Genomic DNA, 10,817 nt, shown 5'->3' on the forward strand with positions numbered 1-10,817 from the left:
CCATCCCAAACCCCTCTCTTCGCAGCAGTGGGAAGAACTTCGTCGCCGCAACATGCATGCACTCCACATGCCCATCGTTGGAGAAACCCCCGAGGCTCGGGCCTTGGAAGAGGTGCGCTTGGCTAATTTGGATGAGCACACTTGACTGGAGAACCTCCAGCGCACACTCGACGAGCGTGCTCGGGAGCGGATCCCTGGTTCCAATCGACGACAGTTTTTTCCACCTCCACCTAAGGTATACTGCACTCCGATTCAAAATCTCACAGCTGCGGCCCGAATAGAAGAGCCAATTCAACCTTCCCAGTCGGAGGCTGGCAGAAGTTTGATGCAAATCCGGGCCTTACTCCGGGCAGCAGGAGAACAGAACACAGCAGTGTCTCAGTCGCGGAATAGGATTCATAGTAGATCCGTGGTAGCGGATACTGTCTAGTCGGCCCACAGTCCAAGATCTCCCCTGCGGCATGAAGGCCGTGGGCAGTATGATCACCGACTCGACCGCGACAATCGTCGTCGAGTGCCCACACCTCCTCCGAGGAGTGCATCATATGTGCCTCGGCAGTACGATGATAGACGCCTTCACAGTGGCGAGCGTAGAGCACTAATCGACCCAAGAGAGCCCGGGTTTGATGCAAGATCTACTCTCGTTCAAGGTCTAGTTGACCGAAACAGAGCGCACAGGGAAGACCTTGGCAGAGATCATCCGACTGGCAGCAGAGTTCATGTTTCGTGTCCAGAGTGTTTCAGCAGTGCCATCAAGGCTATAGTGATTCCTCCCAACTTCAGGTTGGCAACTGGAGTCAGCAAGTTCACTAGAGAGTCCAAGCCTGAAACTTGGCTTGAGGATTACCGAGTGGCTGTGCAGATTGGTGGCGAGAATGATGAAGTGGCAATGAAGCATCTTCCTCTGATGTTGGAAGGGTCAGCCAGAGCGTGGTTGACTCAGTTAGCCCCATGCAGTATATTCAGTTGGGAAGAGCTTGCTTGAGTGTTCTTCGGGACTTTTGAGGGCACTTGCAAGCGACCAGTGGGGTTAACAGAATTGCAGCATTGCATACAGAAACCGAGTTACTCCAAGAGATTACATTCAGAGGTGGACTGCTACGTCTTGAGCTTGCGTTGGTTTTCCTTGAAGAGGAAAGGGTGATTCATCAATAGTAACGTAAGTATTTCCCTCAGTTTTTGCAAACCAATGTATCAATCCAGTAGGAGGCTCCTCAAAAGTCCCATGTACCTACACAAACAAACAAAGAACTTGCAACCAACGCAATAAAGGGGTTGTCAATCCCTTCACGGCCACTTGCAAAAGTGAGATCTGATAGAGATAGTATGGTAAGATAAATATATTTTTAGTATTTTATAATATAGATAGGAAAAGTAAAGATGCAAATAAAAGTAGATTGAAAGCTTATATGATCAAAGATAGACCCGGGGGCCATAGGTTTCACTAGTGGCTTCTCTCAAGATAGCATAAGTATTATGGTGGGTGAACAAATTACTGTCGAGCAATTGATAGAAAAGCGAATAATTATGAGATTATCTAGGCATGATCATGTATATAGGCATCACGTCCGTGACAAGTAGACCAACTCCTGCCTGCATCTACTACTATTACTCCACACATTGACCGCTATCCAACATGCATCTAGAGTATTAAGTTCATAAGAACAAAGTAACGCATTAAGAAAGATGACATGATGTAGAGGGATAAACTCAAGCAATATGATATAAACCCCATCTTTTTATCCTCGATGGCAATAATACAATACGTGCCTTGCAACCCCTGCTATCACTGGGTAAGGACACCGCAAGATTGAACCCAAAGCTAAGCACTTCTCCCATGGCAAGAATGATCAATCTAGTAGGCCAAACCAAACTGATAATTCGAAGAGACTTGCAAAGATAACTCAATCATACATAAAAGAATTCAGAGGAGATTCAAATATTTCTCATAGATAAACTTGATCATAAACCCACAATTCATCGGATCTCGACAAACACACCGCAGAAAGAGTTACATCAAATAGATCTCCACAAGAGAGGGAGAGAACATGGTATTGAGATCCAAAAAGAGAGAAGAAGCCATCTAGCTAATAACTGTGGACCCGAAGGTCTGTGGTAAACTACTCACAACTCATCGGAGGGGCTATGGTTTTGATGTAGAAGCCCTCCATGGTCGATTCCCCCTCCGGCGGAGCACCGGCGAAGGCTCCAAGATGGGATCTCGCGGATACAGAAGGTTACGGCGGTGGAAATTGTTTTTCGTTGGCTCCCTGGATGTTTTCGGGGTATGTGGGTATATATAGGAGGAAGAAGTACGTCGGTGGCCGCCTGAGGGGCCCATGAGACAGGGGGCGCGCCCAGAGGGGGTGGGCGCGCCCTCCTATCTCTTGGCCGCCTCGATCGCTTCTTGACTTGCACTCCAAGTCCTCTGGATCACGTTCGTTCCAAAAATCACGCTCCCGATGGTTTCATTCCATTTGGACTGTGTCGTGGAATTATCACGTCAGATGTCCTCGTGAAAGGACTTAGTCATGGAGCCATCGCAACGGGTTAGCTTGAAGGGGTTAAACCGGACAAGGGACACGGGAGTTATACTAGTTCGGCCCCTTCGATGAAGGTAAAAGCCTACGTCTAGTTGTGATGGGATTGATTGGGTTTCGATGATCAGGGAGCGAAATACGCTTGCCCGAGTCTCGAGTTGTTGTCTCTCGTCCCTGAACCGCCGACGGGTCATCCCTTTATATACACAGGTTGACGCCCGGCCGGTTTACAGAGCCCCGAGGCCGACTCATACAAAGTGTTCGGCTCGGTCTCTCCTTTCCTAACTTATACTACAAGTTTACATAGTCATGGCGGTTTACCACTATGGGCCCTAATCCGCCTTTGGGCTTCGGGCTTCTATGCTTCCTTTAGTAAAGCGCCATCTTCTGGATCTTCGTGGGCTTCAACATAGTCGAGGGTGAACCGGGCCTTCCTGGCCGGTTTATACTCAGTAGCTATATCCTCCACATTAGGCCCCAGATTGATTTGAATTTGTTCATGTCAATCTTCAATACTTCAAATCTCTTGCAAGCATCGTCTTCTATTTTCGTAAACCGCCATATTGTCTTCTCCTGAAACTTTGTAAACCGCCGTGATGTCATCTTCTGAACGCAACAACGGTCCATCATGACATCATCTCTGTAAACAATAATTAAAAAAGATTCCCTTCACTTAATGGTTATCCCGAAAATCGAGGCGACAAGCGCACTCATTCTGCCGTTTTAGGCTCCTTGATTCCCGCGCCTGCCGTTTTACTCTCTCCTCTATAAATAAGGCTCGAGGGCCCTTCTCTCTTTTCCCCTTCTGTGCCTTCTTATTCCTCACGACGCCCAAGCTCTGGAGCTCTGCCGCCGTCCGCGACCTTCGAGATCTGCACCGACAAAGGCCGCTGCATCAACCTGAAATGGACCAGACTTTCGTCGCCCTTCCTCCGCAGTAGATCTGCAGTGGTAAACTTCCTTTCTCCTCTGTCTTTAGATCTGTTTCTAGGGTTCCCGAGTTCTTCCGCACAGCTCTTCATCCTTCTTTGTTCTTCCACCTGCCATGATAGTTTTGATCCAATAATAGTGTAGATCTCATGCGGTAGGTACTCTGCGTCCATTTTTAATGCTAGCAGATCATTCTTTTACCTCTGTAGAGTACATGGCCTTCCTTGCTCTATTTAGCACCTTTAGAGCTTATAGATAAATTTTTTTACGGATGTGTGGTAGATCCAAATAAATTTGACCATTGTGTGAAACCTGTTTCTGTCAATACTTAGCAGAAATTTCGAATTCTGACCCTTTTGCCTACAGGCGGTTTAACCCTTTGATAGTCAATCCGCCATATATCATTAGCCCTCTCTTAAACCGCCAATTGAACTTGCATAGTATTCTTCTCCGGTTTAACACTAAATTAGACACCTTAAACCGGCACTTTTACTTTCAGTTCCTCTTTCCGGAATGTCGAAGCAATTTGCTGCTTGCAATTGGGTTCCGTCCCGGATCACGGAGACACAGATCAATGGTTATGTCACCACTGGTGCCTTAGCCTCAAAAAGGGTTCTCCACTGGCGAGTTCCGGAATCGTAATGTCCACCTGAACCTCAAGAAGGAGAGGTGATTGTTTTTATGCAACACTTAGACCGGGGATTCAGTCCGCCCGGATCAAAAAAATTCCGGGATGTCCTCGCAAGCTTCCAACTCCATCCGCAAGATATTGGTCCGAACTCTGTGTCAAATATATGCAACTTTCAAGTATTCTGCGAAGTCTATCTGCAAGAAGAGCCAACCGTGGAGTTGTTCCGGGATTTCCTTCATCTGAACCGCCGCACAGAATTCTCAGATGGTCCCAACACAGAGCTTGGTGGCATATCAATTCAAAAAAGGAAAGAAGTTGATTTCCCTCATGCCAAACATCATAGCCATCCTAAAGATTGGAACCAGACTTGGTTTTACTGCCGGAACACTGCTCCTGATGGAGAAAATCCCTTGCCGGGTTACTGCCCCCATCGGCTTAGCAATGGCCACCTATTGCCTCCATGTTTAACCGACGCAGAACAGAAGAATTTTGCTCCCCAACTTGCCAAGCTCCGGGCTCTGATGGCCAACGGTTTAACTGGCATTGATCTTGTCCGCTGCTAGGTTTCTTGGGGCATTTTGCCTTTGAGCCGCCGCCCCGGATTGATGCATGAGTATACCGGCAATGTAAAAGACCCTCAACGATATCACGAAGTAGTAATGACCGACCTTGAGATCGCCGAATGTGTAAAGAGTATGCTTGATGAACTGATCTCTACATGCAGCCAAACCGGTTTGGCTCCATTTTACGTCTTCAATAAACTGCCGGCGGTAAGGTTCATGTACATACTTTACTGATTTGCTTCCGTCTTGACTGTCTACTAACCTTTCTTTGTCTTAATTTCAGGCCAACAGCTCTTTCTGGAAACGGACTAAACCGGCCCGGGCTCCTCGTGTAAAAACCAAGGCCACCAAGAAACCTGGAAAGAAGAAAACCGCCGAGTCTTCTGACCCGCCGGAGGAGGAGGAATCAGATGCTGAGGTAGAACTTGACTCACTTGGTTCCTTTTTCGTACATCTTATTGACAATGACTATCTTCAGGATGACGCTGAGGCCAGCCATGCAGATCATGCTGAGGTAATTCTTCTTTGTTCCGACTCAGATCCTGTACCGGTTCAAAGAATTCGCCGTACAGTCCGGAAAGTAAAACAATCTCACCCCCTTGCTCATTTGGATCCAAAATTTTCTTTAAAGACACGGCAAGTCGAAGAACGTCGCACAACCCGGCATAGTGGTCAACAAATCACTTCATCCGGTTTAGCTGATACGCCTTCCTAGAAACGCCGTCCAGAGGTGACTTGTTCTCCTGAAAAACGTTATCCTTTAAAAGGTTTCTTCCGATGCCCTCTCAATCCGTCTGACACGAATTACCAGGCTTCTTCCAACTCGTCTGGCGGTTCGTCAACCACTGAATTGCCTCCTCTCAAAGTTGTCGTTGGGTGAGTATTACTTAGTTTATTTCCTTATTTGTCTGTTTACCATACTCTAACCTTTGATGTTGTATCACCAAGGCTCGATTAAGCAAGAAGGCCAAGACCAGCGACCCTACTGTTGAAGTTGATCCGGAGAAGACGCCAGAGCATCATGACGAAAACCCTGAAGTTGCCGTGGATAGCTCTGCTGGGCAGAACCAAGATGGTAATGCTAACCCGCCAGAAGTTGAACCGAATGTAGAAGCTGACACTTCACATCCTCCTGCTCCTCCAAGTCCAGCAGTGGAACAACGGGGCTCAACTGCTGATCCGCCAAGTCCAACTAACAAACCGCCAAGTCCTGCCACGAAAGCACCAAGTCCTGTTCAGAATATTGATTCTTCCAGCCCGGCCAAGGATGATGACGTTGTTGTTACGGGCACTGCATATAACGCCCCTGGTAATTCGGTTGCTCTATCAAAGCACATTGCCAAGGATGAATTTGCTGCCATGAGCAAGGGGAAGGGGAAGACTGATTTGTCTGCTTATACTGATCTCTCTGCTCAAGATCTTCACTCCGGCTTCCTGAACCGGCTGTACACAAGCCGTGATTATGAAGCCGGTTTAGTAAATCTGATGAAGGAGCGCTATGAGGTAAACATTATTGCTCCTTGTTCTGTACCTTCATTGCATTGTAGCCCCCAAGGGCCGGTTTGTCTTGAGAAAGTCAAACCGGGACTTTGTATACTCCATACGGTAACTTGTGAAATTTTCTTTATGTCTGATCAAACACACATTAGCCCCCAAGTGCCATGATTAAAACTTGTATTAATCCTTGGGACTTCAAGTACCCGCATAAAAATGATCCGCATTAGCCCCCAAGTGCCAAGTGTATAACTGGTTATATGCTTGGGACTTGAACAAAGATATTGACATGCTCTCTTACTGTTGCAGAGTGAAATAAATCAACAAATCTCGCAAATTGCTGATCTTCGAGCAAATCTGAAAACCCAACAAGCAGAAACCACCAAGGCCAAGGATGAGCTAAAAACTGCCTTGACCACCATGGAGCAGCTTAAAGAATGGTTTAAGTCTGAACAGGCCAACTGGGACACCGAAAAGGCCGGACTGGTGAAGCGGGCGGAGACTGCTGAAGCAGCTCTTGAACCGGTGATAGAAGAACTGACTGGATTGAAGCGCCAAATCAATGCCATGACCTCTGCAATATTTGGTAAGCAGTGGTTGTCAAAGTTTTATGACTCTTTGAAATTTCATCGCTTTGACATGCATTTCCTGAACCGATATAGGTAGTCGCATTGCTCATCTAGGTTCTGACATGCGGAAGAAGCTCAAAGCTGCATATACACTAATTGAACAGCTGTATACCGGCGCTCAACGGGTTATATGCGCAACTTCTTATGACAATGCGGCACTAACACTTATCAAGGACAAGCTCGATCGCCTCTCAATGACGCCAGCGCAAATAGAAGAGTTGAAGCGATCCGCTGCTCGGGCAGGCACTTTGCTGGCGCTGACTCGAGCCAAGGCATGGATAGCTGATCTTGATCCGGCTGATATAGCCAAAGGCCTCCCCAGTGCACAAGAAAACGGTGAAGAATTTGACAATGACGCCCTCAAACGGGTAACAAGGGAGATGCGTCCTTTGGCGAGTCAACTAGCAGAAGAGGCGAACCTGACGGTTCACCGATCTTTCTATGATGCAAACAACAGACGGGTTGAAGCTGTGATTCCTGAAGTGCAGAACCTTATTCCACCAATCCGTAAGCATACTTACGCCCCTGATGTTGACCCGGCTGAGCTTATAAGTGAAGAGGCTGTCTTTCAGGCCTTGACCCGGATTGATTGGACCACCAATGACTTCCAGCCATTGGATGGGGAGGAGGCTGAACCGACGCCAGATGACCCATCTACCTCACATCAACCCGGTGATGAAGCTTAATCCGTCAAGGAGGTTGATATATCAGAAACTGTCCATGTGAAAACAATTCCATATTTTGGGCTTCGGAGTTCCTTGTAATAGGGTAGCTAAAACTTATGATGATCTGCTGCCATCGTGCAGGAGGAGATATTTTGTGTGGATCCGCCATATCAATGTCAATTTTGTTCCAAGTATCAGAATATGCAACTCCTGTGTGCATAAAAAGACAAAGGGTCCTGGCGGTTTACCGCCGGACGGGTCATAATGCCCAACATAGGCCGGATTGATAATCAAATCATAAAAATATGAAATTATACATACCGTTGATATAAGATCCCTGGTTAGTTGTCTGGCCAATTTGTATTGTAATAAGGGTAAAAAAACCCAAATCTGGATTATTTGTATCTCCATCAATTTCTGATGTCGAAGAGTAAGTCATACCGGGTGATGATTCACGCCAGATGATCCGGGCTGTTGACAGGTAGTCAACGTCAGGCCGGGTTAAGAAACTCCGGTTTAAGAATAAGGTCTGTCAACGTGTAGTTGCAAACCAAGCCGGTTTAAAGAATACCGGGCTAAGAAAATGACTGATCAAGCCAAGAAAATCGGTTTAACATAAAATTCAGCAAAACTCAAATGAAACCGTGTAGTCGAGGCTTTTTGGCGGCTGCCAGGCCCAAATTCGAGGCTTTTTGTGGGCTACCAGGCCACTGAGTTGAACCATTTAACAAAGCCTTTTAAGATGGACCTCCAACTAACCAATCACCGTTTTAACTTTGACAAGTGCAGGGTCTCAAGGAGAGTAACTGTCATACGTTCGGAGGGCCGTGCCAGGATGACCTGGATAGGAGTGTCTTACTTGATGAAGGCAGGTTAACCCGGGGTTTTAGGTAAATATACCAGGCTTCCAATCCGTGGGTCGATACCCAGCTACAAGGGTCCATTCAAACTTCTTGGTATTGGAGCAAGGAGCCCCCAAGTAACGTGATGAGTTGTGCTCATTAGGTGCCTATGTTTGAGTTGTCCATAGCATCTAAACTCTTTTTGGCCCTTTGGGTGTGAAGCTCCCAAGCTTTGTGGCGTGATAACCGGTTTAATAAGTAGTACTCCGCTTTGTCAGCTGAAGCCCCCATGTAGCTCAAAGAATATTTGAGAAAAAACAGCAGAGGCCCCGCTTTAGAGCAAGGATGCTGATGTATTTATTGATGATAATATATACATTGTCAAAATATGTACATAAAAAGAGCCTATGGCTCAAGTGTAGTAAGGCCGGAGGAGAGCTATGTTCCAGGGCCGCCGGGTCTCCTCCTCAGATTTGCGTGAGTCATCTCGAACGTCAATGAGGTAGTATGATCCGTTGTGCAGATTCTTGCTGACCACAAAGGGTCCTTCCCAAGGCGGGGTAACTTGTGTATGTCGGTCTGATCCTGGATAAGCCGGAGCACCAAGTCACCTTCTTGAAAGGCTCGTGTCTTAACCCGACGGCTATGATAACGCCATAGGTCTTGTTGATAAACCGCCGATCGTGCCAAAGCCATATCCCACTTCTCATCTAGCAGGTCCAGTGCCTCTCGGCGGGCTTGCTCGTTGTCCGCTTCAACGTAATTAGCAACCCGGGGCGAATCATGATGTATATCACTTGGGAGAACCGCCTCTGCCCCGTATACCATAAAGAAAGGCGTGTATTCTGTTGATCGATTGGGGGTGGTGTTGATGCTCCACAACACAGAAGGTAATTCTTCCACCCAACAACCCGGCGTCCGCTTCAAGGGAATCATGAGCCGGGGTTTAAGACCCTTTAAAATTTCTTGATTAGCTCGCTCTGCTTGACCGTTGGATTGAGGGTGCGCCACAGATGCTAGGTCAAGCCGGATGTGCTCTCTCTGACAGAAATCCTCCATCTCACCTTTGGAAAGGTTGGTACCATTATCCGTGATGATGTTGTGTGGAAAGCCAAAACGGAAAATAATCTGTTTGAGAAATTGAACCGTCGTAGCTCCATCACACTTGCTAACAGGCTCCGCTTCAACCCACTTGGTGAATTTATCAACTGCCACCAACAGGTGGGTCTTCTTGTCCTGGGAACGTTTAAAGGGTCCCACCATATCAAGCCCCCAAGTAGCAAAAGGCCAAGTGATGGGAATCATCCATAGTTCCTGAGCCAGAACATGAGCTCTGCGTGAAATTTTTTGACAAGCATCACATCGCTTTACTAGATCCTCCGCATCAGCATGAGCTGTCAACCAGTAAAACGCATGACGCAAAGCTTTTGCAACCAGGGACTTTGAACCGGCATGATGACCACAATCCCCTTCATGAATTTCCCGTAGGATCACTTGGCCTTCGTCCGGAGAAACACAACGCTGAAATACGCCTGAAACGCTACAGCGGTGTAACTCGCCATTGTGAATAACCATGGACTTGGATCGCTGGACTATCTGTCGGGCCAGGACTTCATCATTTGGTAGCTCACCCCGGCTCATATACGCCAGATATGGAACCGTCCAATCCGGCACAACGTGTAAAGCGGCCACCAGCTGAGCCTCCGGATCAGGAACAGCCAGATTCTCTTCTATTGGCAATTTAACAGACGGGTTATGCAAGATATCTAAAAAGGTGTTAGGAGGTACCGGTTTATGCTGAGATCCAAGCCGGCTCAAAGCATCTGCTGCTTCATTTTTGCGCCGATCAATATGCTCAACCTGATATCCTTTGAAATGACCCGCCACAATATCTACCCCACGTCTGTAAGCCGCCATGAGTGGATCCTTAGAATCCCAAGTACCAGAAACTTGCTGAACCACCAGATCAGAATCTCCGAAACAACGAACTCGAGTTAAGTTCATCTCTTTAGACACACGGAGACCATGAAATAGAGCTTCATACTCAGCTGCATTGTTAGTACAAGGAAACATCAAGCGGAGGACATAGAAAATTTTATCACCTCGAGGGGAAGTAAGGACAACTCCAGCCCCCGAGCCTTCCAACTGCCTTGATCCATCGAAATGAATAGTCCAGTATGTATTATCTGGCTTCTCTTCCGGTGCTTGCAACTCGGTCCAGTCATTGATAAAGTCCACAAGAGCCTGAGACTTGATGGCTGTTCGAGGTACATATTTCAAACCGTGTGGACCAAGCTCAATTGCCCACTTTGCAACCCGGCCAGTTGCTTCTCTGTTATCGCCCAAGGGAGCAGAACTAACCACTGTGATGGGGTGACCTTGAAAATATTGCTTGAGCTTTCGACTGGCCATAAAAACCCCATACACCAACTTCTGCCAATGTGGATAGCGTTGTTTTGATTCGATCAGAACCTCACTGATGTAGTATACCGGTTGTTGAACCGGACATTCCTTCCCAGCCTC

This window comes from Triticum aestivum, chromosome 1B, assembly GCF_018294505.1.
Source record: "Triticum aestivum cultivar Chinese Spring chromosome 1B, IWGSC CS RefSeq v2.1, whole genome shotgun sequence".
NCBI classification, from domain to species: domain Eukaryota; kingdom Viridiplantae; phylum Streptophyta; class Magnoliopsida; order Poales; family Poaceae; genus Triticum; species Triticum aestivum.